The following is a 26,266-nucleotide window of genomic DNA, read 5'->3' as shown; positions in this document are numbered from 1 at the left end:
GTTTTTTATTTTTTGTAACTTCGTCTTTACTCTTACCAACTTGTCCTTCTCTTCTTTCCTGTTTTTTATTACTTTTTCTATCTTCTAAGGTTCTTCAGAGATTGCTGTATTCTAACAGCTATACATTTCTTTCTTTTTATCCCTTCTATTTCTAGCAGTTTTATTTTTCTTTCTTTTTTCTTTTTTTTTTCTTTCACACTTTCACTCACCACACTTCTTTATTCTTCCTTCATTAATTAATTATATGGAAGAATGTATAAAAAAGCATTTATGGCGACCTTGCCTTTCAGTTTAATCCTCTGCATTACTGTTTATTATTGATTTTAATTCTCATACAGATTTTTAAAACATCTTATGCTAGAGATGGCAGAGCAAAGAGTGAGAAAACAAGTTGGAACAGGTTGTAATTTAGAAAGAAATACCACAYCAAGCCTTGGAGAATCTTTTAAGTTGCAAAGTTGTTTGTGAATTTATGTTTTTGTGCCTGTTCCTAATTTTCATGAGGTTGGTCCAGAATATAGAATTATGATTTTTCTTTCCTTCTTAACAACCCAGCATGTCTCCAGCATTCTTCAAAAGAGAGAGACCGTTTTGAAAAAAAATGGTGCCTGGGAGAAAATGAAGTCAATACATATCTTAAAATAGTATATGCTTGCAAATTTTGAAGGATTTTTGCTTTAGTAGGAAGTGCTTTTATAGGGAATTTCAACAAGCAACTACAAATGAAGTTCTATTTTTTTTTCCATATTTCCATATTCTGCAGCATAAGACCCTACAGTTAGACTGAAGTCTAAGTGGTCAGTTGTTSTGAGTAACAGGCCTCATTTTTTCAGGTATAAAGGCATCGGTTTGCAAGCAGTTTTATAACTCACTGTAAGTGGCAAGTAGTTTGTTTTTATGAGTGTTGTCTGTAAGAGTAACTCCAGAGACAGGAACTTTCAAGTTTGTGGGTTAAATTAATCCCCTAATTTCATTGAGGAGACAGGTTGGTTATTAATGATAAATTTAAGCCAATTACTATATGACTCGCACTTCTACAATGTGCTTCTGCAAGAAACACATATACGTTCAAACAAGGCCATTTGAAGAAGGCATTTCAAGATGAATCTCTATCAGGGATTTTTGCTAGCTTCAAAATTTGGTAAACATATTAGACTTTCTAGTCTGGTCTGTGATTATCTCCTAAATTTTTGCTGTTGTCTTCTATCTTCAGAACTGTTACTGTTCCTATTTTAAACCATGTGTAGACATTGATTGTATAAAATTCCTTTTGATTTTAATATTTACCTATACAATTTTCATAATGCCATTGCATAAAAGTATCTATTACTTGACTGGGCCAGTCCCTTTAAGATGCTGCATAGTCTGAAGGATTTCTAAGAGTCTCGAGAATTTTTTTCTGCCAAGTTTAATAATTTCATAGCGTGCCATATTAATTCATTGAGAAATTCCTTGTTCTGTGACCAAATCTGTGGCTTATTTCCACATGCATGCATTTTTCAGCTGCCTTGTATCACGGAATATGTAGTGTCAAATTCCTCGGGGGTATGTGGTGGTGAAATAATACAAAGGAATCTTCTTGAATTCATTCAGAAGATTGAAATTTCTGAAGGTAATCTAGCAATGTTTATAAAAGACATTTCCCTTCTTTCTTCCTTCATAGAGCAAAATGCTATAGCAGTTATTAAAAACATATCACTGGAATGAACACTCTTCATTTTTATATTTAGATGAAGGACCCTTTCCCCAGGGTAAGTCTAATGTGTAAAAAAGTGATTTCTTAAGCTGTTTCATAATGCAATCCATCCTCTTTATTCTAAGAGCCATGGTATCTTATACAGGTATACCTGAAAGATATTTCTCAGCTATGAATTCTTAGGTTGAAAACTCCATGTTTAAATATCAGTACAGAGCACGTGAAACACTGGAGTTTTGGGATTCCATTAGGCTGTGCTGGAAGGGGTTAGGGTTAGTAGAAATTATGTCAGCATCAAAAAATTTATAGTTTAGAAGCAGGATCGTTTCTCCTTTAAAAGTTTGAGATAATCGATACTCAGCAGCAAAAATAATTGGCCAAATCAGACTAAAGTCATCTTTGCATGGTGCTCTCTTTTCTGCAGTGACACGGTTTTGACAGGTTTGGGCAGTTTAGAAAACTGAGTGATCTTATTGGATATGTAAATACAAATTTAGATCCCCACCGTTAGACATGTGGGATAGAATTCATCTTCTCTCCCTTTAGCAGAGATATACTGTAGAGATGTCTACATCTGAACTAATAAACCTGGATTGCATTTTAAGTCAATGGGAAAGACGAGGCATTTTTAACACATCTGACAAAACAGGTGAAAGAGTTGCACACTAGAAATGGCTGTTTCCCTCCATTGACTGTAAAAGGCAACTAGGATCATATGAAAGTATGAATGTCTAAAGCTAGGGGAGATCAATCCTTTCCCAGTTCTGAAAATCCTTAGTATAATCCTTAGTTTTGACAGATGTTTCAATTGTTTGAAGTCTTACCTAAAAGAATCAAATCAAGCGTTAGACTCAGAATGAGAACTTGTAGGTCTGTGTGTTGGACATTAGGAACTTTAGGGACAACCTAAAGTCATTCTGATAAGGGGAAACACAGGGAACAAATCTTTTTTCACTTTTTTTTGACCCCCCCAAAATGTTGTGACTGTCAGTTTATCCCTTCATGTCTTGTAGTTGGGGCCACATTACAATGCTCAGAAAAAATATAATAAGGGTGATAATATGTATTTTTGTTACCTAACAATCTCAAGACCACTTATTTTAGGTGAAAGGGTTCCTTTTTATCTTCTTTGTAGTGTTGCTTACATAAATGTTTGGGTTATGGAAAATAACAAATAGATAAATGGGAATAGTTTCTTAGAATTCCTCCTTGTGTCCTTTCATACKTCCTAATCCACTGTCATCTTGCACTTTTGTGTGAGGGTAATTCAAGTAGAGATAATGAAGTCTTTCTCTGTAAGTTGAAGAAATCTTGTGTTTGAGCAGACATCTATACTGTCGGCCTCTGTTCTTCTGAGTGACATTTCATCTGATCCCAGAATCAGTGAACTKTACTAAAACTGGCTGTGTTTTTCACTTATCAGACTGATGTCCTTTTACTGCCTCTGGCTAGCACTGTCTGCAGCTTTCTCAAGGTGCAGATGAGGGAAGGACAGGAAAGCAAGGCAGCATGAGGAGATGCTTTTTAGGTCCTTACGCTGCTGAGAACGTGGTTGCTGCTGCTGCGGCGGGGGGCATCTCCCAGTAAGGAAAGCGTCCAGCTACTGCCCAGTTACTGGCCTGACTCCTTTCCAGGCATAGCCAGTGAGAAAAAGAAGAAGTGGTTCAAAGGTAGGGTGTATCACTGGCCCTCTTTGCTAGTTTCCTGCTGTCCTCATGGCCTAAACTTGAACATCCGTCTTGCTCTTTGTGAGCTGCATTTAAAGGCATTGTGGTTTCGGAGTCATGGACAAATATAGTTGCTGCCTTTCCTCCCCCGTTCTCTGGGGAATGTGCTCTTCCCCTAATCTGGGAAACTACTCAAGCTTCCAAGTTTGTCAGAAAGGTACAATTTTATCTTGATATGAAATGGCAGTTTTAACTCTTAATGGATGCCTAGACTGGGACAGAAACTACTGTATAAAACATGTTTCATTAATAAATGACATATGCATTAACAAAGCTATGCACATGCCTGAAAAGCAGTATCAGTGTAGTACCTGTACACAGCTTGGCCTGTGCAKTGGACAGCATTGTTCCTTGCAATCACTCCCATCTTTGAAATTCATGTTCTGTACGGAGTACCGCTAAGCAATATGAAAATTATCTTTTTTTCCCTTTCTTTCTCTTTTGGTATGCAATCTTCTCTTTACGGGGGTTTGAAAAGGAAATCCTGAATCTGTTCTTTAACATATAATTTTGGTATCTAAAAACAGCACTTGGGATTAGCAGGCTTGTCAGAAAAACAAGAATTTGGGTGTTCAAAAAAACTCAACAATCCACCCCCAGCTTTTCAACTGTGTCAGGCATTATTTGGCTGTACACAGCTGCTGTAAGATGAAGGGATAGGAAATGCAATGAAAGGAAAAGGTATTATTTTAAGGACATGAGCTGAAAATAATGGTATCACCCTAGCCACTTCATATAAAGTGGTTTACATGCTCTGCAAAACGATCAAAACGCATGCAGATCTCACATTTAGGCATGTGTTAATTACAGACTCACTGACAAGATCATGTCTCTTGGAACTTGTTTCTTTCTTTTAGTTTTCTCTGCAAAACAAAGAAACTATGACTTGTATTGATCCCTTCCTCCTCTCCTCTCTGCACACAGATACTAATCTGTTTTGTTATTCAGGAATGAAATGAGCTATAGCCAATTGACACTAACAGATGATTTTATGGAGGTATGGATACTGCTGTCATTATTCTTTACAATAGATCAAAAGTTCTCTCTTCCCTGATTCCTTTCTTCCAAAAGTATTTCTGTCTGCCCATGCTTACCAGTCATGCCAAATGTAGCTGTGGGTGAGATTTTTTGCAGTTCTTCTGCTCAAGTTGCTGTCAGTCGCTGGCAAACTTTTTGCTCATGTGGCGCTGTGTAAGAAAGAATAGAATATGTTTTTACAATTCGAAATGTTTTCTTAGCATGTGACATGGATTTATTTCAAGTTCTTTGGTTGTGAGTGTGTAATAATGCCCTTTGGTGATGCTGATATATTTTTAATACCTGCTGATCAACAGCATCTGTAGCTTTTTACAAAGTTTGAGGAGTTACTTGAGCTCCCCCTTCTTCCCCACCCCCCGTCCCCAATTTGCTTTTTCTCCTCCTGCTTCTCCTCCTAGTTCCCTACCTACTCTTCTAGCATTACCTGTAGATCATTTTCCTTGTCCTCCATCCAGCTTTCATTAGGGGTTCCACAGGAGACTGTTACTGGTTGTCTTCAGCTACAGTCATCTTSGGCAGCCTTGTCCTCCAGCTCGGATTCAATCAGCATGTGCCTGGAGTATCTCCTTAATGCCAGACTATCTTCATGTATGTATAGCCATCAGCTCAGACTCTAGATGGGTAAAAGACTCTCTTATACTTTTGTTTTTGTCACAGGACCTGCTCAGAAACTCAAGAAATAGATCATGCCTTCTCCTCCCCAAAGAATTAAGATTATAAGAATGGTCAGAAGACATAGTTAATTGTTCTGTGGTCACTCAACTAAAACCTTCCTGATCCTTCGTATGTAAAGCAAAATATTTTGTTAGAAGAATGTCAAGGTTTCAAGTATGCATGATAATAGGCTTGCAAAGCACCTAAAGGAGTTTGCCAGAGAATCTTCACACAGCCCCTCTTGTGTATGTGCTGTGATCTAACCCGTCCAACCTCCAGCTGACCTATCACTATATTCTTTATAGAAGGACACCATGCTCAGTGCACAGTTTGGAGAAGTGGTAGGTTTCAAGAAGAGTAAAGAATATCATCTTCTGCACTGAAAGAGCCAACAAGGTGGAGTTTCATAATGCGGTGTATACTGGCCAAGGTAATCCTCATAATGGATGCCTAGATTGGGACAGAAGCCACCAGCAAATTAAAGCTCCACAGGCCACATTAACTTTAGTATCTCCTTGGTGTTTTGAAACCCGAGTGTCCTTCTATTGCTGTGTGTATCATGTATTTCAAGTGTGAACTTACAAGGACATCTCATGCCTTTGTGTGATACCATGTCATGCTGTAGGGCTGTGGCTTTCCTCCCCCTTTGCTGGTGCCCACGAGACAGTGGAAGAAAAATATGGGAAAATATGGCTTCCTGAGAGCAACAGGAGGTTGTAGCCCTCCAGAAAAGAGTGCCCTGTTGTGAAATGTGTTCCAGCTGTCTTGGTGGGGAGTGAGAAGTCAGGTAAGAGGCAGGAGGAGGAAGATGTGGGAGAATGGGGCTGGCTCTGCCGCTCCCAWGCCCCCTACCACCTGCTTTGGGCTTCCAGACTGTCTGTAATGGTGACTGACTGTCTCTGTGGAGTATACTTTTAATCTTTATTTTGTCATTTTGAATAATATAATCTAAGCATGGTTGTGGCCAGAAATGTACACCAGCCAATATGTTTTCAGTGGTTGAAGTAAAATGTGTTGGTAGTAATTTTGCATCTTTTTATTTTTTCTGAATGAAGGCAACAGTTCCAGGCATAATTTCCAATTTAAATATTTATACAGAATCTCCATATTTGTGGAGATTCTCCATATTGTTTGTACGAATAAAACAATATAAATAATTATAGTACATATTCAGTGGCAAAATCTAATATTTGAATGTTGGCTCCCAAAACTTCAAAGTAGTAACTGGAACAATTGGTTAAAATTTGCAAGACAGGCTGACATTTATTCCTTAGTATTTTACATACATATATCCTTTTCCTGACAGCAATCCTTTTCCACTGGTACTTTGCTACTTGTATTTCTGATAGATTCATGTGCTGTAAAAACTCTATGACACTGAAAACATTCTCATATTGTTCAGCAGTAACTTCTAAAAGAAAAGAATTGTAGTGTCAGTATTTAAAAAAAAACAAAGAAAGTAATCCACTCCAAAGCTGGAAAGTCTTTCCATTCCCTTTGCAGATAACATAAAGAAATGAATGTTTGCTGTGTTTTGTTTGTGGCAATGAGAAACATGGAAAATATGGAAGCAACAAAATGAAATCTTGTGATCTGATATATTTGCATTTCTGGATGAAAATGCAAAATGTCTACAACTTCTTTCTTAACCTGTTGCAATGTTTCTTTCATATGTTGCAAAAGTTATCTAGGACTAAAAAGAAGTACCCAAGCTCCTGATTAAGTTGATATTCTGATTAGTTCTTGACCTTTTGGCATTCAGATAGTTCTGCTCTTCCTCAGGTACTAAATTGGTGTCAAATACTACCGCACAATGTTACATATTTCAGAATTGCATTTATATAAGAAGTAATAGCTGGTAAATTCTTTCTACCACTTGGAAACATCATGTTTTTTGGTCACCTGAATTTTAAAGCCTTTCCTTGTATCTGCTGTATCATTGAGCTAAGCGTGCCATAAAAATATCACTTATTAGATTACTGGTACCTATTGACCTGAACTGCAGCAGTAGAGACACACATCAGGATATGGAGAGGGAGAGACAGAAATCTTACAAAACTTCAACTATTAAAAATGTGAGCTGGTATAGTATCTTTGGAGACTATCAAATACTGTTCCTTAGTTTCAGGAAGGGAAAAAATTGGTCCGTGCAACTACTAACTTCTTATTTTAACTTCAAAGTTTGGAAATAAGTTTTCAGGGAACACTAAGCAAAGACATAGAGTAACACGAAAAACATACAACATGGACTTACTAAAATAAGACATGATAGAGAAGGTTTTTTTTTTTTTTTAATTAGTAAGCCTATGGGCTTGGATATTGAAAGATTCCAGCTATTCTTACTTGTCTCTCTTAGCAGAGAAACTGTGCACTTTATTATGCTTTACCATGTAATTAGTTCAAGACAACAGCTGACGGARCCATACCAAGCATTATCAAATCCTTTCATTTTTGACCTGTTTAATTTTACGTGAATTTGTTTATTTGAAAGCTGCCACTGCTGGTATACGTGTCTCAGAGAAAGCATAAATATCCAGGGAACTTAAAAAAGTGTTAGGGGATAGCGTTTGCTGGCTCTGGTTTGCTGCAGCAGCAGCAGCAAACACCTGTGAGYGTTTGTGTTTGGTGGCGGTCTGCCAGCCGCACTGATTTTCCCAGCCTGAGAGGTTTGGCTTAGTTTGAAAAATCAACTGAGGAAGAGCCTAACTCCAGTTTGGGAGACTGCTCATGGCCTGTCGTGCTGCATGACTGCAGCCTTATTTAGGCATCTGTAAACTAGCTTTTACCTAACTCCTTTAGGAGCCGATTGGAGTTACCAGTGGAAGCCCAGAGCGTGGCAGAGAGGGGCTGYAGGCTGCTGCTGCTGCAGCCAGCGGCTGTGCAGCATGGTTTCTAGCAGCCCTGGTGTATGAGCTACCCCCAGCCTTTACTTAGTTATGGACTAAAACTAATTCGGGAGCATAGTGTAGGCAGATCTCATTTCCAGCCTTGCCTTTTTTTTTCTTTCTTTTTTTTTTTTTTGCATTTTTTTATCATAGACCTTACAGAAACTCTGCAGTGTGGAAAAGTTTTGCTCAACTTAGACAAAGACTTATTCTAATTCTGGAAATGTTTGCTGCAGATTGGAAATACATTGTCTTACAATCGCTCTGAAAGTTTTTGTAACTTAAGGTATTCCAAATCCAATCAGATTTAAAACCTATGGGTACATTTGTTCTGTATATTCCCATCCTTTTTTTTAWTTTTCTTTGTAATATTTCAGTCTACCATCTACAATATGTACAACAATAAGAAAGGTGATTGGTTATCTCTGTGAATAATGCTGGCAAGTCTGTAAAAGAAGGAGGAAATGCAGGTGATAACATTTAAATAATCTCAAGAACAATGTGTTCATATTTAGGTGATTACAGATAGTGTAGTGCCTGACAGAAAAGAAGGGAATATGTAACAGTTGTTTGTGGAGTTAATTTAATTTAATTTAAATTTAACAATACTTCTTCTATCCTTGGAACAGTGGTATTTCCTAAAACACAGTATTGCTTATGAATATTATGGGTATAGTACTGAAGATAAAGGAATTCACTCCTGAATAAAATGTATTATARGGTATTTAGAGTGTTTACATGTGTGTACATGTTTTCAAATTGGGAATTAAATGTGGGAAGTCTTTGTGAGCTCTCAAGAACAGTTTTCAGAGATATATGTTTTCTGTAGCAAATATGGCATGGACAATTCATAAAAGGGAGGACAATGATTTCTAATGTGTTTTTTGACATTAGGTAAACCAAGTAATTGTGGTTACTGAGTTGGTGTTTTTCCACTTCCAAGACAGCAGGGTTAATGCTATTCAAAAGCTTCTTTGTAGAAGGGAAGATCCTTAAGGCATGTTGCTGTGCATTTATTTCAGCAAACTCTCTTTAAAATAGGTAAGAAAATAATGTGCATGAGGATCTGCTCAGAGATTCTCGGTAACTTCCTATTATTAATCAAACAGCCACATGAGTGATTTTGAGCATATGTAGTTGCCTTCCTTCAAGCGTTTTTGCCTTTTGCTATTAATATTGGTGCTCTGACAATCGTTTTCTTCAGATGAGTACCACTTTCAGAGCTAGAGTGCTATACAAATAAAGAGAGCATAGAGCATCAAATGTATGAAATGACTATTGAATGCTATCTTGGGAAATTTAGCACAGTCTAAGAGGGATAATGAACTGAAGGGATTTTAACACAAGATTTTTTGCTCATAATCCTCTTTCTTCTCATCCTGCTGGTTCCCTAGCATTTTTTAAAGTTATTTTTATTTTATTTTGCACCAAAGTTCATTCTCTTTCCAGACGATGGCAAGGGGGAGTTGGGCTAAATCAAATGTTTTTACTGATTTTTGTGGGATTTGGAGCAGGACCTCTTTTTATTTCTATGAAAGAATCCTGCCAGGATGCACCGATGTATATCAAAGTGTAAATGATGAAACTCAGCATGTCTATAATTTGCTAATGTATTGAGTTTGAGGATGGTTACACGTGTACCAATTTTTGAAGACGTCAAAATGTACTGATAGAGCCTTGATGATTGCTAGCTGCACAAGGCTGAGGATCTGTCAGCTCACGGCTTCCTGCAGGCCCCCCGTCTGAATGAGTAGATGTTAATTCAAAGCTGGTTTTGATCTTATTTATGTTACAGCTAGAAAAAAGGCTGAGTTGGAACAATAAGCCTGGCACAGATGACTCCTGACAAATGAGAGAGGAGCCAAAACTAAATCATTCAAGGAAGATGAAAGGAATCGTGCAATAGATACATAAACTAAATTCACCATATGGTCAGCTTAATACGTCTACAGTATTTCTTTCTAAAATGAATTGAGATTCCCAACTATAAAAGAAATAGTGTTACTGTGTCAGAGGAATTTACTTCATTTTTATGCAAACTTGCATATTAGTTTGCCTTAAAGATAGTTGAGTCTCTATGCTTACGAGTAGCATATAGCTGATTATGGGAGCCACACAGGCACCTTTGTAGGGCACTTAGTGAGCCCTGGGTTACAAAGTAGTTTTCAGCTTCTGGTCCGTAGTGTAGTTTGTGCTGCGTGCCCTTCTCTCTTGTCTTTCAGTGTTACATTGTGCAAATGAGTTGCATATTAAAAATTGATGGTCTATCAAATGACTCTCTAATGCAATCTTGTGGAAACTCCAAACAGGAAGTTTTTCTTTAATTATATAAGCAAATGGATGAAATGTTAGATGAAAGAGCACGCATTAGGCACACCTCATTCACAGCATTCTTYCAAACAAAGGAAAAACCATGAAACTAATACTTAAATCTGCTGTAGAAAACTGAGCACATAAATGGAAATATCTTCATTTTCAGCGAGATTTTTAATGCTTCAGCATTTTGGAAATTGGCAACATTTTGTTTAGATATTTGACTTCAGATTTAAAGGTTTTTTTCAATTTCGCAGATGACTTATTAACATAGATCCTTTCAGATGTCAAGAGGATATGTAACGCTAAATAAGTTAGAGTTATAGACTATCAAACCTTCACCRAGGTCACTCAGATGTTTGCAATGTCCCAAATTCAGAGTCAGATATCCAGAAAGATATTTAGAGATTCTGTGAGTTTGTTTCCCTAATGATCTTTTGTAGAGATATTTAGAAAATATAGTGTATCAGATTCAAAGGTGGAAGTTTTCAGCCAAAATTAGAAAAAATATCAAAATGTGAAAGTTTATTATAAAAAAAAACAACCCTCAACATGTTTTTACAAAAAGGTCTTTATGAAAACATAATTATATGAAGTTTTCATTTCTCTAATGTTGATAAATGCTTTATCTATAACAAGTCAGAATGTTCCAATTTTGTTGAAGCTTTTTGAAACTTTTCTTGGAAGATGTAGTGGAATGGATATGTTCCCCCAAATATATGATCTAATGAAATTAGGATTTGGGGGGAAATCCTGATTTTTTTACTGAAAAAAATCTATTCTCATCTTTGCTTTCCCAAAAYAGAACTGCATGTTAGTAACATTTTCTTTTTTAACTATGATTATGGAGGATTTTACGAGACACAAATATGATTATTTACAAATCTGTAGTGTATGAAGCATCACACTAAACATTCCCAAGCTAGAACTGCTCTAACTTTATCCATTTTCATGGCTGCTAAAGCAGCAAAGATTATTGGTTACTGCCCTTTAAGAGACTAACTCTTTCAAGCTGAGAACTGTTTTGGAGCAGGCTTGGTTGGCAGTGACTCTCTGAGTCAATGTGCAGTCAAAATATTTATTTAAAGGTTTGGCCACAGATAAGCCTCAAGTACCTAATTCCCTTCAGAATTGAATAAGCCTGATCTATTAAAAATACGCTTCATTATCCTCATAGTTAAATAGACTTTAGCATTTAAAACACAGATTCACCCAGCTTTGGAGACTAACATTAAATAGTTCACTTTGAAATCTGACAATACAAAATTATRAACTATTTACTACATCCTATTATGCCTACCTCATTTAAAAAGGAGGGTAAAAATTGCTTTTGATCATAATTATTGGAACAAGAATCATGTATAAAAGCTTTGTCTATACACAAAGTTTACTATGGTTATTTTGCCATTTTCCATTAAAGAAAAATAAATAGTATCCTAGTATATCTCCAGTAATCCTACATTAATAGCCCATGGGGAGTTAAATAATATTGCTGCCTGTATTTGATTCTTGCTAATTCCTGAATGCTTATCAGCGTAGCAAAGGCACATATGACTTCAAATCTCAATACATTTTCATTTCAGCTTTTAAACTATAAGATATTATCTTTTACCTCACTTCAGCTTAGTGTTCCCAATAGAACGGTCTATTACTGATTTTAATTTTATAAACTTTGCAACCTGCTGAGTGCCTTCTACAAACTATTCAGTTCCCCAGTACCCAATAAAGTTAAACTTAACCTTCAGAGTAGAGCAGTTCACAGGATGAGACCTTAAAATACCTGTGCTCAATGAATATTTCTGTTATGGACTCTGTTGTAAYCAATAAATGAATCCTCTAGGTGAGACACTGAGTGCTTCCTATGTACATAAGTCTTCATTTTTACCTATGTTATTTTGGTTTTATTTCCCTTAAAGTTTTAGGACAACATTTTTAATTTTTGAGTGTTTAAAATTAGGCWGTTAAATCCATGTTCAAGCATACATGAATGGCTTGTATTTTGAGCATCATCTGAGCAGTTGCAGCTGCTGTTGCCTTTGCTTCAAAGTGAGGTTTCAGTCTGAAAATCAACTCATTTGTATTTTGATGGCTAAAAATGTATATAATTGCCTAATTTTAGATAGTTGAGTTTGCACATATATATTTTTTTGCTGGTAGCAATTTCCTCGTGTGTGTATAAAGCCTCAAAACTTCTGTAATTTTTGTATACTTCATGCATGTAATTATAATGATCATTTATCCTTACAACAAAAACTACTCATATTGTTCCATACCGAACCAATCTGAGTTGCCAGAATCTTCAGAATTCATAAACAAATTTTCTCTTCTGACTTCAGGAGCACAAGTTTTGGTCATTTGTTTAGACAAACGTGTACAGCACCATATACAAGTCTAGAAGTGAGTAATAGCAATTGCATGATGTGTTTAACATCAGGATTTGGTGTTTTGGAGTATCTTTGTTCAACAATTTTTCATTTTGAGTCCTGAATAAAGGTGTATTTGTCTTAAATAGGTGGATTTCCTCGTCAGCACAAAATCTTAGGATGCCTCTGTGTTAGCCTTTTACTTGGAGCCAAGAATGTCTTGAAGTGAATTTTCTGATAGTTGCCACTTGCCATGCTTTGGTTCAGGTTGCACAGCAGCTTCAGGGCACACATTGTGGATATGCCTGCTTTAGTAGTTTAAGGCACTAGAGAAGTTATTTTTGGTGTATATTGGTATTGTGTTTATGCTCAGGGCCTCAAACTACACCCTTGAGCACACCTGAGTGTGCCACCTGCACCCATGGGTGCAAGGCCCTTCACAGCTAGTGCTCTGCACGTGCTTGGTGCACACCTCAGCTTGGCAAGTGGTGCAAGCTTTGCTGCTGCTTGAGGCATGATTTGGAAATATCATCCCAGAACCGGAGCACTGTGCAATAAAATCGAACCCCCGTCCTTCTCTCTTTGCACCACAGGAGTCAATAATGCAAATGCAGCTCAACTGGATTCCTTATGGATGAAACTGAACCAGGATATGTTTTTACAGGAGCACAGGTGATCTTCTCCAGAAGGGAAGAGGATTACTGATGGTCATTCAGTCTACAGGACCAGACTAGAGCTACTCTGGTTAAAACTCAAAATGTGTGTAACGTATATAATCTGTTCTCGCAAGAGGTATTTGGTGAGCGAACTGTTCTTTGCTAATCTTTTGGCTATGAGCAAATTCTTGCAGAGCTGTTGTTTGAGCCATAGGATGAGACGCATCCCTGCGGCATCTTTCTTCCCGGAACAGCAAATGCAGTCCATGTTGAAAGCAGCAGAGTCCTGCAGCAAATCTGTGTGTTTTGCTACTTATAATGGTGTTATTCCCCCCTTATAATCCATCCTCATCAAAAAATTGCTTTTCCTGGATCATAAGAATACTAAAAAGAGTAAATATTTTGCTTTTGGAGTGAATTAGACTCCAATGCCTAATGTAAGAGATATTAAAAATGGAATTCTGAGGACTGGTTTTCTGCAAGGTTTTCCCTTCTCTCTCAGTCATATTTCATTTTAAACTGAGTATTACTGAGTATTACTGATTTTTTTGTGAAACACTTCTTAACTTTCTGGTATTCAGTTTACTGCTCAGGCACCACTCCTTTCTTCAATTCTAACAAAGAAAATTTTTTTTTGTGATGAAAAAGTTACTCTGTAAATCCTCCCTTCTCTTTCCTGTGGTTCGCACCTCCTCATGATCTCAAACTTACCATGGGTTAAGGAAGRCGTCACTTCTATGGACACAATACGTGAAAACACTGGTAGCAGTACTTTTCTGATTTTGTACATTTAACAGCATCTAAAATATATACTATAATTTAAAAAACAAATCACAGAGTATAAATTACTTTTGGATACTCACTTACTGGGATTTGAACTGAACTATGATTCACAAAATTAGTTCTGTAGTTTTATTTGTACTTCCATGCTTGCCTATGAGTACAGGCATTTGCTGAAAGAATGAAGCTTAGGTCATTGGTTTGTATGTTCACTCCAGAAAAGCATAGTTATTCAAATCTGAGTTACTGCTAGAGGAAATGAGTGGTGAGAATTTGAGTAAGAATTGAGTACATTTTTTACAGTCTGAGTTAGCTGTGTTTACTTGAAAGCATGATTCAGGACAAAGATGACCAAGAAAGCAAGTTACCTAGCTTACAGAAATATTACTAAAATAAAGACTATACACAGTAAATGAGAATAACTGACCTAAAAACTGTACTTAATGTACTGTGTATATACATTTTCACTAGAGAATATGAGTTTTCCAAGCATCAGAATAATTTTTGCTCAGACTGTTCACAAAGGAGACAGTGGTGTAAACCTAGTCTTCATGATGGTATTGTATTGACCATAGAAGACCTGGCAGATATCAGAGCACGTGTTGAGGTAAGTCAGGCTGAATGCCAGGAAATCACATCYATGTATGTGCTTTCTCTATTTAGTGTGTGCTGCTTTAACATTCAGCTACATTCAAGAGGAATACATTCAAAGTCAAAAATGCTTTGAATTTTCCTGATAATGACTGTTAAAGTCTGATGAAACACATGTGCAGAGTTTAAAAAAAAGAAAGACCTCAGTTCAGAAGGTATCTCTTTAGTTTGCTTTCTTGAAGACTACCTCAACTATGCACAGTGCTTTGTTTGGTACTCAGGAAAATTGTATTTTCTCACTAGTTTACAGGGAGCATGTTAGGCTTTGCTCAGCCCTGGGAAACTACATGTACAAATCCTCAGGGAGCATCATGATGACAACATACTTCCAGACTGAAAGGACTGAAAAGGCAAGCAAACATAAAATGTATGTTATATAATTGATGAGAAAGAAATCTCTAAATGTAACAGTTTGGTTGAATCATAATAAAATAGTCGAGGGTGTGTGGACATTGGAATTGATTTGACAGTTGCAGTACCAATATTTATTTTTCACTCTAAAGTAGTAAGCATAAACTCATATTTTTGCATAAAATCAAGAAAGGGAGTTAGATCCTACAATGTTAGAGAAAAAAACAGAAGATTTCTAACTCAGATATCTTTCCTCACATTTGTGAGAGAAGCAACTTCTAAAAGATTAGGAGCAATTTTTCCAGTTTTCAATAGGTTACATCAGTTTGGAAGTCTGAGAAGAAAGGAAAGTTGGAAGATACAGAACAGAGAAGGATGTAGCTGCAGAGGATGTGCAAAGCCTGGAAACCTTAGCAACACGACTGTTATCCCTGGAGTATTCTGAGATTTGCTGGGAGTAGGTTGTAGGGAAAATTGCAATCTACCGTCACCTCTCCTGAATGCATAACGCTTAGTATCCAGAAGAGTTACATGTTTGTAAACATTCCTGTGGGATCAGAGCTGAAATATCAGAGAGTTTTTGTGGAGAATGTTCTGTTGTAAATGGGAGCGGGATTGAGCTGCTTAAACCAAGGCATCTGGCGGTGGCACAGGGTGGTGTCTTGTCATACCTGTGGCTGCTCCAGAAAAGGTACTGGTCTCTTGGTGGTCACATGTCATATCTGCCAGCTCCATGCTAGCGGCCTGGAATATGCAAGGTGTCCAAGTGGCTCTGGATGTCTATTTTTAGGCAACTGAATCTTATCTTAGATTTCTAGTTCATGCTAGCATACAGTGGGTTTTTTTTATTTCACCCGTGCAGTTTCCGTAAGAGCCTTTGAACGTCTCGATGATGCTCTTACAGCCTGACTGTGCACCTCTGCAGGATCCCTGAGTTTCTGGAGTCCTGCTTAGTGAGGACGGGGGCAGGAGGGAGTCATCAAGACAATTAAAAAAGAGAGCAATCAGTTTTTGTATCGCTGTAGTTGCTACTCTGGTGTGATCTGGTACGCTCCATGTTTGTTCATCAGCAAGAATTTTTCTAAGAGTTTGGTGAATTTGGAAGGTTGTTGGAAGGCCGGTATTTTTCTCATAAAGTGCAATCTTTCAGTAGAGATGGCACTTATTTAGTGAATTTCTGTGTAGGTTACATTATGTGTGTTATGTTAGTGGCGTACAGCTAGTGGAAACTTCTCTTTCATGTTGTACTGTGTGTGTACATGGCATGAAGGTTGTTCTGTCCAAAATGAAACTGTTTCTTCAGAGGAATGTCCTTGGTGGATAAAAGTCTTCAGAGTTCACTTCCTGGTGAAGAAAGTGCTTAGGTGTCCTTCTAAAAGCAAAAGTCTTAGTATCTGAGGTTGTTTTGTAAAAAAACCCTCTTGRTGTATTTTTGAATAAGTTGCTGGTGGGAGGTGTGTTGCATAATGGTTTTCAGGGAACTGTGATTTTTGTTTTGAATATGGGATTGAGAGAACTGGTAGTGATATTCCAGAGACAATTTGGCGAAGGAAGATGGTTAGTAAGTGTTGGAAGGGAACCAGTGAGGAATCCTAGGTTTTGAACCTGGAAAGTAAGTATGCACTATCTGTGTATCTCAGCACTGCACGGGTTTGGGGTAGAGTTGCCTACTGTTTCTTCTCYATTTTAACTCATCAAATTGCTGGTGTATTGTAGGGCTAATCTGATACCTATACCTGTGTGCATGTTGTGGAGAAAGCGTTGATTAATGAAAGTGCTAAGTGTGCTTCTTGGTCAAACTGATTACCAGAGTAATTGCTCCCAATCAGTATTTAGCTTTGTTTGCTATATTTGTTTCTTATTTGAGGAGGATCTGTGCAAATATGAAAGCCTGTTTTTTTTCCCCAGTTGTATCATAAAGCATATCATTCCATTATATAGAATATGAATTTTAATATAATAAAACATATTATGTCTTTCTGTGAACAGCATCTCTCTTGTTTTTCTAACCATCAAAGCAAAAAGAGTGTCACTTCTGCAGTAAGAAAAAATTGGACAGGGTGAAGTCAGTTTATTTACCTTGAGTGTTAGTATGCAGAGTAAGTACAGATAGGGCCACAATGAATTTAATTACTATGGTTGTAGGGCAATAACACAGTAGCTGAGTTCAGAATTTCCAAATTGGAGATCACAATTCTATAGAGCTTCCAATTAGTTGTGTTGATCTGTTTATTGGCAAGAAGGGAGTTTTACTGTCTTTTGTAGAAAATAGCAGCAGTGAGACCTGATACAGGCTTTAGATAAAGTAGGTAAATACTTACTAACTGTGAGCTAAAGATTTTTGTTTTGGTGGGGAGCAAAAGCTTGTTTTTTTCCAAATATGATATTTCCAGTGTGGTTTTCCAAGTTTTGTTCAGATAGCAAACACAATGATTAACTGGGCACATATCAAATGGTGTAGCTGTTCAATGACATTTTCTTCCAACAGTGATAAAATTGGAAAAATTCTTATGCTTAGAAGTGGATATTAATATAACTGTAGAAAGATTGTATCGTGGGCAATAGCTACTCATTTATTAAGGATTTTTTTTTTACTGTGATATTTCTTACTGTTTGTGCCATATATCCAATATACTTGCATTTGAATCTTCATTTTATATTAGTGTAGATAAAATATAAGCCAATATCACTTTGGTTTTCTTTGTATTCATCTTGTTTACCAAAGTAATAAATTATTTTTTAAGTCCAGGGTACTTTCTGTTTTGAAGGATTTGAAGACGTGTACAAATAGGAATGTTAGAGCACCCTTTTAGGGAGAAGCCTGGTCATTAATCTCTTTTTCCTTTCATCTCTGTCACTATATATCTGTATTAAAATAGATGTACTTAGACAGTATCAGGAGAATAAGAAACTGCATGCAAGATCTTCTTTCATTCTGCATGAGTTTAAAGGTTAAAGGAAAATGTCCCCTCTGCCTCAGAAGGTTCTTTGTCTTTAAGGAAGCCTGCTGTGGCTTGGGTTTTTAACATTTCATAACATAAGTCACTAGCACCTGGAAATGTGATATGCTTACTTTGAATGCCCACCACAGGAAGGAGCTCTCCTCTCTGGAGGAAAAGGCTGGTGGGGAGACCTTGCATTGCGCACCCTGGTGGACCACAGTCCTGTCCAGGAGCGTGCCCTACCACGACGAAAATAGTCATACTCACTCTCTCCTTACGGCCCGAGAGAGCTTGGATTTTTTTCCATATAGTGCCACAATTTCAGGAATGGGGGAAAGTGACTTTTCAGTGCTGCTGCCAGCCTGGTGGGTAGAGCACTSTCTTGCAAGGCTGGACAAGTGGTTTTGAGTGTGCTCAGAAAGAAAGAGAGTATGAACCCATCTCTCATCTGCTCTAACCTTTAGTGATACAAAGGAAGGTCATGAAGGGCTAAGAATTGTTACTCTCTGGTTATCTACTTTAATTTCTTTGGGCTTCAGTCATCTAAAAAGTGGCTAAAAAGGGCCATCATATCCAGTTTCATTACCAAAGAAACACAGTAATTACCCATACTCGTCTGTGCATACATGGATATAACATATCTGGGAATACAGGGCCATGTGAATTGCCTTGTGATTCTCCTCTCAAGCTCAGTAACCACTTAAATTAGGACTAAGCTTTAGATGGGCATAAAACTCTATAAAGATTTCCATCTGTGTTCTGTAGGTGTGCTTTCCAGTGTTTTTTGTTCTACCACTTAAGTGCATCATAAAAAAATTACATAAGTTTTAAAATCCCTCATGTGCTGAAAGAGATACCCACAACCTTGTCCTTTTTTGCTCACTTATTTCTTATTCAGTTTTGGGGGACAGGGCATATGAGATACTTTGAAAATTCCACTCATTTAGGATATTCACTGACTGCTTTCTGCATGTATGCACATGCATATCCTGTGAAAAAGTCAATGAAAGGTATGATAAATCTGTGGAAGAAAAAATCTACAACTTGCAAGGATACAAGAGCTTCTCTTTTACCAAAAACGATGGTATATTTTCTTATGTATCAGCCCCTTCCAATAGCACTGAAATGGTGGTATACAGGTAAATTTAAAAGCTGGTTTTTAAACTCAGCTGTTTAGCTTAATTAGGTCAAAGTGGGTAAATGCTAGACTGTCCGAGTTAAAGGTGGGTAAACTCTATTTGCCTGCATTCAGCCCTAAGTAAGAAGGACGTAAACACTTCTTAACTTGCTTAGAATAATAACATGATGAAGCTTGTTGCGTTCCAGAAGAGACTGCAGCACACTGTTTTTTTAAGGGACTAGATCTTACTTTATTTGAAAGACATGTTGTATTCAGCACAGGGTGGAAATTAAGCTCCCTAGTTCTAAATAACAGCCTAAAACTGCATTCAGAAATCCGGTCAGGTTATAATACTAATGATTGAAATTCACTATCTGAGCTGGTCAGCTCAACATTGCTCTTATCTATAGCTTTATTACAAAGACTTAAAAATGACAGCTTAGTCATTGAATGCTTTTTAAAAAAACCTGCATATATTTAGACATGATTTGCAAGAATATCCATGGCATTAATAATGCAAATCTTAATTACTTGTTAGAAAATTGATGTTACCCCTCCAAGGTACATTATTGCCCAGGCTTTCTCTAGGGTAAGACTATTTGGATAACAGTCTCCTGAGGAGCTCAGGTTTTGTGTTGTGTCAAATTTTTTTCAGCTATGTGGCTTACAAACTCATTTTTTTGCACAGCAAGGGTGAATAATAAACTTGAATGGCTTATTAGTAACGCTGTTTAGACACCTGTACAAATCTTTTTGTTTGGAAGAGTGATTGGGCTTATGTGTATTAATAAGTCTGGAAATAGATTTCTTAACTATTACACATTGACAAACGTTTCAGTCTCCCTCTCCTTTTCTCATTAAAAATACAAAAAAACATGTCTGCATATAAATTAAACTGAGCATAGGAAGCATGAAAACCCTGTTGGTATTTTTAGAATGTTTTATTATGAATTTTCTGTGGCATTCTCAAATCAAAGGTATAAAAACAGGCAGAAATATTAGAAATAAATTGTTTTCTTTCATGATTAATTTTTATTGAGCATATTTTTAAAGTGCCTAAACAATAGTATCTTGAAGCTTCTATTACTAGTCTAAAAATATTTCATAGTAAAAGTACATGGATTAAACTTGAGGAAAAAAGCTTATACGTGTTTTTGAGTCACTGGTCCTGAAATGAATATGATACTGTAAAATTATATCAAATGTTTGAAACCAACAGGACTATTTCTGTTTGGAATATCATTACAATCAATGCTTACTAACAGAAAGCCAAGTTTCGCTGTGTGCTTTGTTGGCCAATTGGCATTTAATGATGATGTGGGTGTACAGTTGTGAATACTACCTGCAGCCTGGAAGTGGACCTTCTTGAGTTGGAAAAGTGTGTCAGCTTGTTGAAAAATTTCTGACTAACTTTGAAAATGCTTTCTCTCAGGATACACTCTATAGTATTCCTAAAGACAGGAAGGAAAACAACCCTGAATCACTTGAATTTCCTGCAGAAGAGACAGTCCACATTTCTACCAGTTCCATGGAATATCTCTTGAACTAGAGAGCTCTCTTGAATACAGACTTCCCGATATTCACTGTGTTTGATGAATTCCATGCTTTTCTGTTTGCAAAATAACAAGTACAGCTTACCATTTATTTCATTTGTGATTCAACATGTTGTGTCAAAAATTAGTTTAAAAAGAAACTTTGTTGTAGTGTATTTCTACAGCCTAACTCTTCATGGTTTGGGGATTTACATTTTAGGACGGCGTTAGTTTCTAATGGAACATTGGATTCATTTTGTCCTGATTATATGTGAATAATTCTAAGAATGTTATTTTTTTAATGGAAACAGATTTTTTCAAATTTAAGGTTCATTTTCTTTTAATAGCCACAAATTCGTGCAATGCTAATTTTCATGTGAACACTCTTGCCAAGTTCATTTTCTGATGATCATGACTCAGTATTTGATTTACAGCTACATCCAAAGCAATACACAGATGTTATCTGCTCATTACCTCAGTCAAGAGAATCCAGAATAAGAATATAGTGATTTGTTTAAGATTGAGAAGGGATATGTGCGGTAGTGCTCAAGAACCTATTTATCTTCTTTATATACACACAGAGGAACTGCAGCTAGCTTTATCTGAATTTATTGTGCCTCATACGTTCTTACTGTATTTATCCTCACAACAACTCTTTCAAGTTGTCAGTGATTATAATGTTTTAACGCTCTGAGATGGGGAGACCGGCCTAGGGTTGCACAGGCAGTGAGCACCAGAGGAAAGAGATGCCACCTCAGTCTGCCACGGCCTCTGCTGGCATCCTAACTGTGGGACTGCACTCAGATTTAATGTGACTTGTACTGGCTAGGAGAAAGCAGGAATTTAGGAAAACCYGAAGAAGGGTTTTCCCATGCATAGAAACATTTTGGTGCTCAAAGAAGAGATGGTTTCTAGTACACTGCAGTGCCTCTATAACAGCAAAAGCAAATGATAGGTAATGAGTTTCATGATGAAACCAGCTTTTGCTAATAATTTAATTACAGCTTTCGAAAAAGCTCTCCGCGCTGGCCTTTAAAGTTCACTTCCCTGGAAACACAATTAGTTGCAATACAGAGCTGGTTCAAAAATTCCATGCAAAAGCGAAAAAATATGGTAATAATGTATTAACAGAGGGGAAAAAAAGTTTTAATAAAGGAAAAGAAATAATTTGGGTTTGAGAAATTCCATACTAAAAAAGCCATAAGTATCTGTGGTTTATTTTTGATGTGGTAGAAACTTTTCTCCAGTTTGTCTCGCTCTCATCTTGAAAAACACCAGACATATTATATCATTTCACTGAGGTAATATGAGATAATCATGCTTTTTCTATTAGTGATTTAATGAAACTTTTGCTGGCAAAATGTCAAATCTCCATTCAACATGAACTACTGAAATATGTAAAGCTTATAGAAATTTAAAACTACAAAGAATTCTTATTAAGAGGATATTGATTTAACTTAATTTAGTTTAATTCCTTTGTAATATTTTAAAACTTAAAAGTGATGAGTTTAGAAGACTGCAATGTATTGCTCAGCAGTAAAAACATCAGTTTTTTTAAGATAGACTTACTAATGTCACTCGCTATTCATGACCTTAAGCTTCTGCTTCACTGTGCTGTGTTTATAGGGCTTTTATTTTTCTTTTAATGCTATATATTCTCAGACAGCAAGAGTAGATTATGACAGACTTATTTTTATCAAGGCAATAACAGAAAATTATGTGGTAAAAAGCTGTTTAAAACTGTTATAGTCAGGGAACTAATAGTGAGAGAAATTATGTGACTGGATGAGTAAACTGTTTTAAATAAAATTATGCCCCAAGTTCTCTGCAGACAGTATAGAAGGATACAGCTTTTGAAGACTTGAATTTGGACTTACTCAAATGTGATTGGTTTCAATACCTTGAGCTGACTTTTTCTGAGGTTTAATGAGATCAGAATCAGGTCTCAAGACTGTCATTTCCCTTTTATGTAGGAAGAGTACAAAGGCCAACAATTAATAAATTAATAAATGATGATTAATTTTACAATATATATAAATCCTTCTGGACCTGATTAGAAATGAAAAAAAAATGCCAGCAGTCTGTTTTATTTGCACATCTCAAGCTAGAATTTTGTTGTGTTTGTTTTATTAAACATGGAAATACACATTTAGATTAGCGGACTGGGTACCATTGTGTGGGTAAAGGGTTCCTCACAGAACATTGGGAAACACTTTATTTCTTGTAATTTCTCTTCTTTTTACCRATCAACCCCGTATCCATCAAATTTAAGGCTTTTAAAATTTTTGAATTTGCTACTTCAGAAAAGAAGCAGTTAGCTAGTGGGATTAGTTTAAAAGATTTAATGATAAACTGGTAATCAATACACAGCTAGGGAGCTCAAGTAATTTTAGAGCATGGAAATATCTTAAACTTTCAATGTTTGGTGCCTTAGGACTTTATTATGCACAGATATAAATAAGAGATTTTGTCATTGGCTGCCCAACTAGACAAACTTGTATCCAGCCCTATTAGAAGGCTTTGGAAAATGTTGACYATCAAATGAGAAAATTAGACATGAACTGTGATTCTCCAGAGGTCTTAAGTGCTGTGGTGAAATTCGTTGTGTTTTATTTCCATTTCCAGAGCTGGCTCTGCTGAGGATGCCCTTGGTACAGCAGGGCTGTTTATCTTGCCCCCCTGCTGCGGTTCCCCACCTCAAATTAACAGTTCCTCCTTTTCCTCCCATGCAGGACCTGCAAAACAAATAGCCAGACCCTCCAAAACACAGGATCCAAATAAACTGAGTGACATGCGGTGCTGARCTAAGTTCAAAAATGAGCTTAAGATGCTATTGCGATTCTGGGCTCTTTATACCAGCACCTTTCCCCAAGACTGCTTCCCTTGGTCGTACCTTTCTTCAGTAAAGTGGCCTTGGAGCTTTTGTAATAGCTGGTCAGGCTCTCAAAAATACTCATAGGTCCTCCTTCAGTTTTTGTGTGTTAGGTGAAATCTGCTGTTTTGCTTTTACATCTATCATTATGCTACAGTTTTTATCCTTTTGGTTTGCCTGCCTTGTTAGAGATGCTCGTAAGTAAGAGGCACATGTCAGGGCCTCAGCAGCTCAGAGCTGCCGTTTGCAGTTTGACACAGTGTACTTTACTTGAGAGTCTTCTGAGYGAAGACTTTAGTTTAAAATCCGTGCTTTTAGATCATCTGGAAGGTAATGGCAGGGTTTTKTTTTTTTTTTTTTGACAAAGTAGATTTCATATGAACACTATAATTCAGCTTTTACATAGATGAATCTGACTCTCTGGAGAAGACCTGAAGGCAGAGAATTACCTACAGAAAGCACTTTAGGTCAAAGTCCTTGGAACTACAGTTACCTTTTCCATAATAAGTGAAAATATATTTTGTCCCACTGAGCATCCTCATAGCCTGAGGAGGTATAGTTAAATTAATTGCTCTACAGTGATATGCAAAGAGTTTCGTTCCTTGTGTTATGCCTCTGGTAGTTGTATGCACCTACATTTGCAATTCAGGAGAAGTGTGAAGAGCCAGATTTTGATTTTTTTTTTTTAATACCCACCTGATGGCCATGCTAGCAATAGCTTTTCATGTAACATAGGTCAATAGCTACCTCAATAGTTACCCTTACAGTACAGCTCAACAACAGACCTTTTTCTTTTACTTAAATATCTGTGATGTAGCAGACGAAGTAGCAGTTCCTTTACTTGGATTAGCATAGCCTTTTAAATGAAAGTGCAGTAGATTATTCCCCATTTGCTGGCAGATAGGTGAAATAGTCTGTGATAGTTCCTCTAGAGCTACTTCTCCTTTGTAGGCTAATCTCTGCTAAACCAGCAGRTTATTAGTTTGGCAGCTACTGTTTGAGCGAATAGCTTGGGGTTAGACAAGAAAGAATATGAAACAATACCTGTGCATCCACACTTCCACGAGCTCTGTGCATCTAAAACTCTATCAGTCCATCCTATTAGTAATGCTGAAGGATCATGTCGTTTATGTATAAAGCTTGTCAGCGTGTCTGCGCATGTGCATAGATAAAAGTGTGTTAAAAATGAATTCAAATTGAAAAGTATTGCAAGGTTTTTACTCGTAAGTACATCCAAAAATATATATCTGTAAAATATATAGCCAAAAATTGCTGTGAACGCTCCTTTCAAAAAACCCCCAAACCTAACCTTATTGCATCAGGCTAAACCTTAAGTATCAAAACAATCAAACTGTTGTCTGAAAGTAAAATGTATTTTGGCCAATAAAAATTTCTAGATATATCCATCATATGGAAGTGGTGAGCTCTCTCCAATAAATTTAAAAATCCTATGGTTAATTTACTCTATTTGCTTCTCCACAGACTTAAAATATGGCCAGTCCAGTGATTTTGATTGGATTTGTACCTGCTTCTTGCAAAGCTAAATTTGGCCAGAGTCTGGCTTGACGGTTATTTTTATTTCATCTTACAGTAAACAACTGTGTTCAAAGACTGAAAAAGTAATTGTACTTCATTTTATCTGTGCTATAGGGAACAAGTGAGGGAGGTGATGGGAATCTTGGAGCTATTGGAATAGAAGGCTTCAAGAGTCAAGGTTTCTAGAGTCTGTTCTGAACACTTAAAGTTGGGGAGATTGGAAAGTAAATGATGCAGTGCCTTGGAAAAAAAACACCAAACCCCGTCTCTTACTAGGCTATGCACGTCTTGYGTGGTTGTCTTGAGCTGCTGAGTTGCTAATCAGTGTAATGCTACACAGTGTGCTGGCTAGTATACCCAGTTGTCAACATTTTGCTCTGCCTAGTCTTTATTTGGGAGGAAGAGACCCTCTCCCTTATTCCCAGTGGTTATCTTCTGAATTTGGATTCAGGTTTGGATTCAGGCACAGGTTTTTTTCCTCCTCTGCTGCAGAATTTTTTAAGCAGGTTCCATAGCACAGGCTGTCTTTCTCCCCTTAAATCCTTTATGCAAAAGCTTTTGCATCCTCTAAAAAGGAGTTTAGTTTGCATTTGATATGAAAAAAAAAAATAAAGTTTAGCCTTCCTGGACAATTACTTTAGTGGTTCAAAGCCTGTGAAGGGAAGGCTGCGCAGCAGATATTCTCTGTTCCTTTTTCTCCATTCTGGGGAGGCCTGCATCACACTCATATGGTGTGGTCAGATAATAGATGTAGTTTATTTTCCTCTGTACAGAAAAGAAAAGCAGTGATGGGAAGATGGGAGGAAATTTCTTAATACAAATTTTTATTGGAAATAATACCATGTCCTCTCCCAGTTTGATTTCAAACAGAAACATCTGCTGAATGCATAATAGCTCAGATGGTATCCTAAATCAATACTATGCTTTTGGTACATAAAAATGAGAAGACTTAACATACTCATTCTTGCACCTTCCTTAAAAAATTTTATCAGAGAGAATGGTGAGCTTCTCAGAATTTGAAGCAGGTTTGCTTAAGAGAAGGACTTAGGATGTCTAAGCTAAGTTAGTTGTCTTGTCTTTCAAGTCTAAATGATGGCTGATACCAGCCTAAGATTAGTACTGCATTCTTGTGTTGTTTTTAATCTTTAAA

The sequence above is a fragment of the Apteryx rowi genome, unplaced genomic scaffold, assembly GCF_003343035.1.
Source record: "Apteryx rowi isolate R43461 unplaced genomic scaffold, aptRow1 scaffold_42, whole genome shotgun sequence".
Lineage (NCBI taxonomy): Eukaryota > Metazoa > Chordata > Aves > Apterygiformes > Apterygidae > Apteryx > Apteryx rowi.
The sequence above is the reverse complement of the archived record's forward strand: the minus strand, read 5'-3'. Positions refer to the sequence as shown.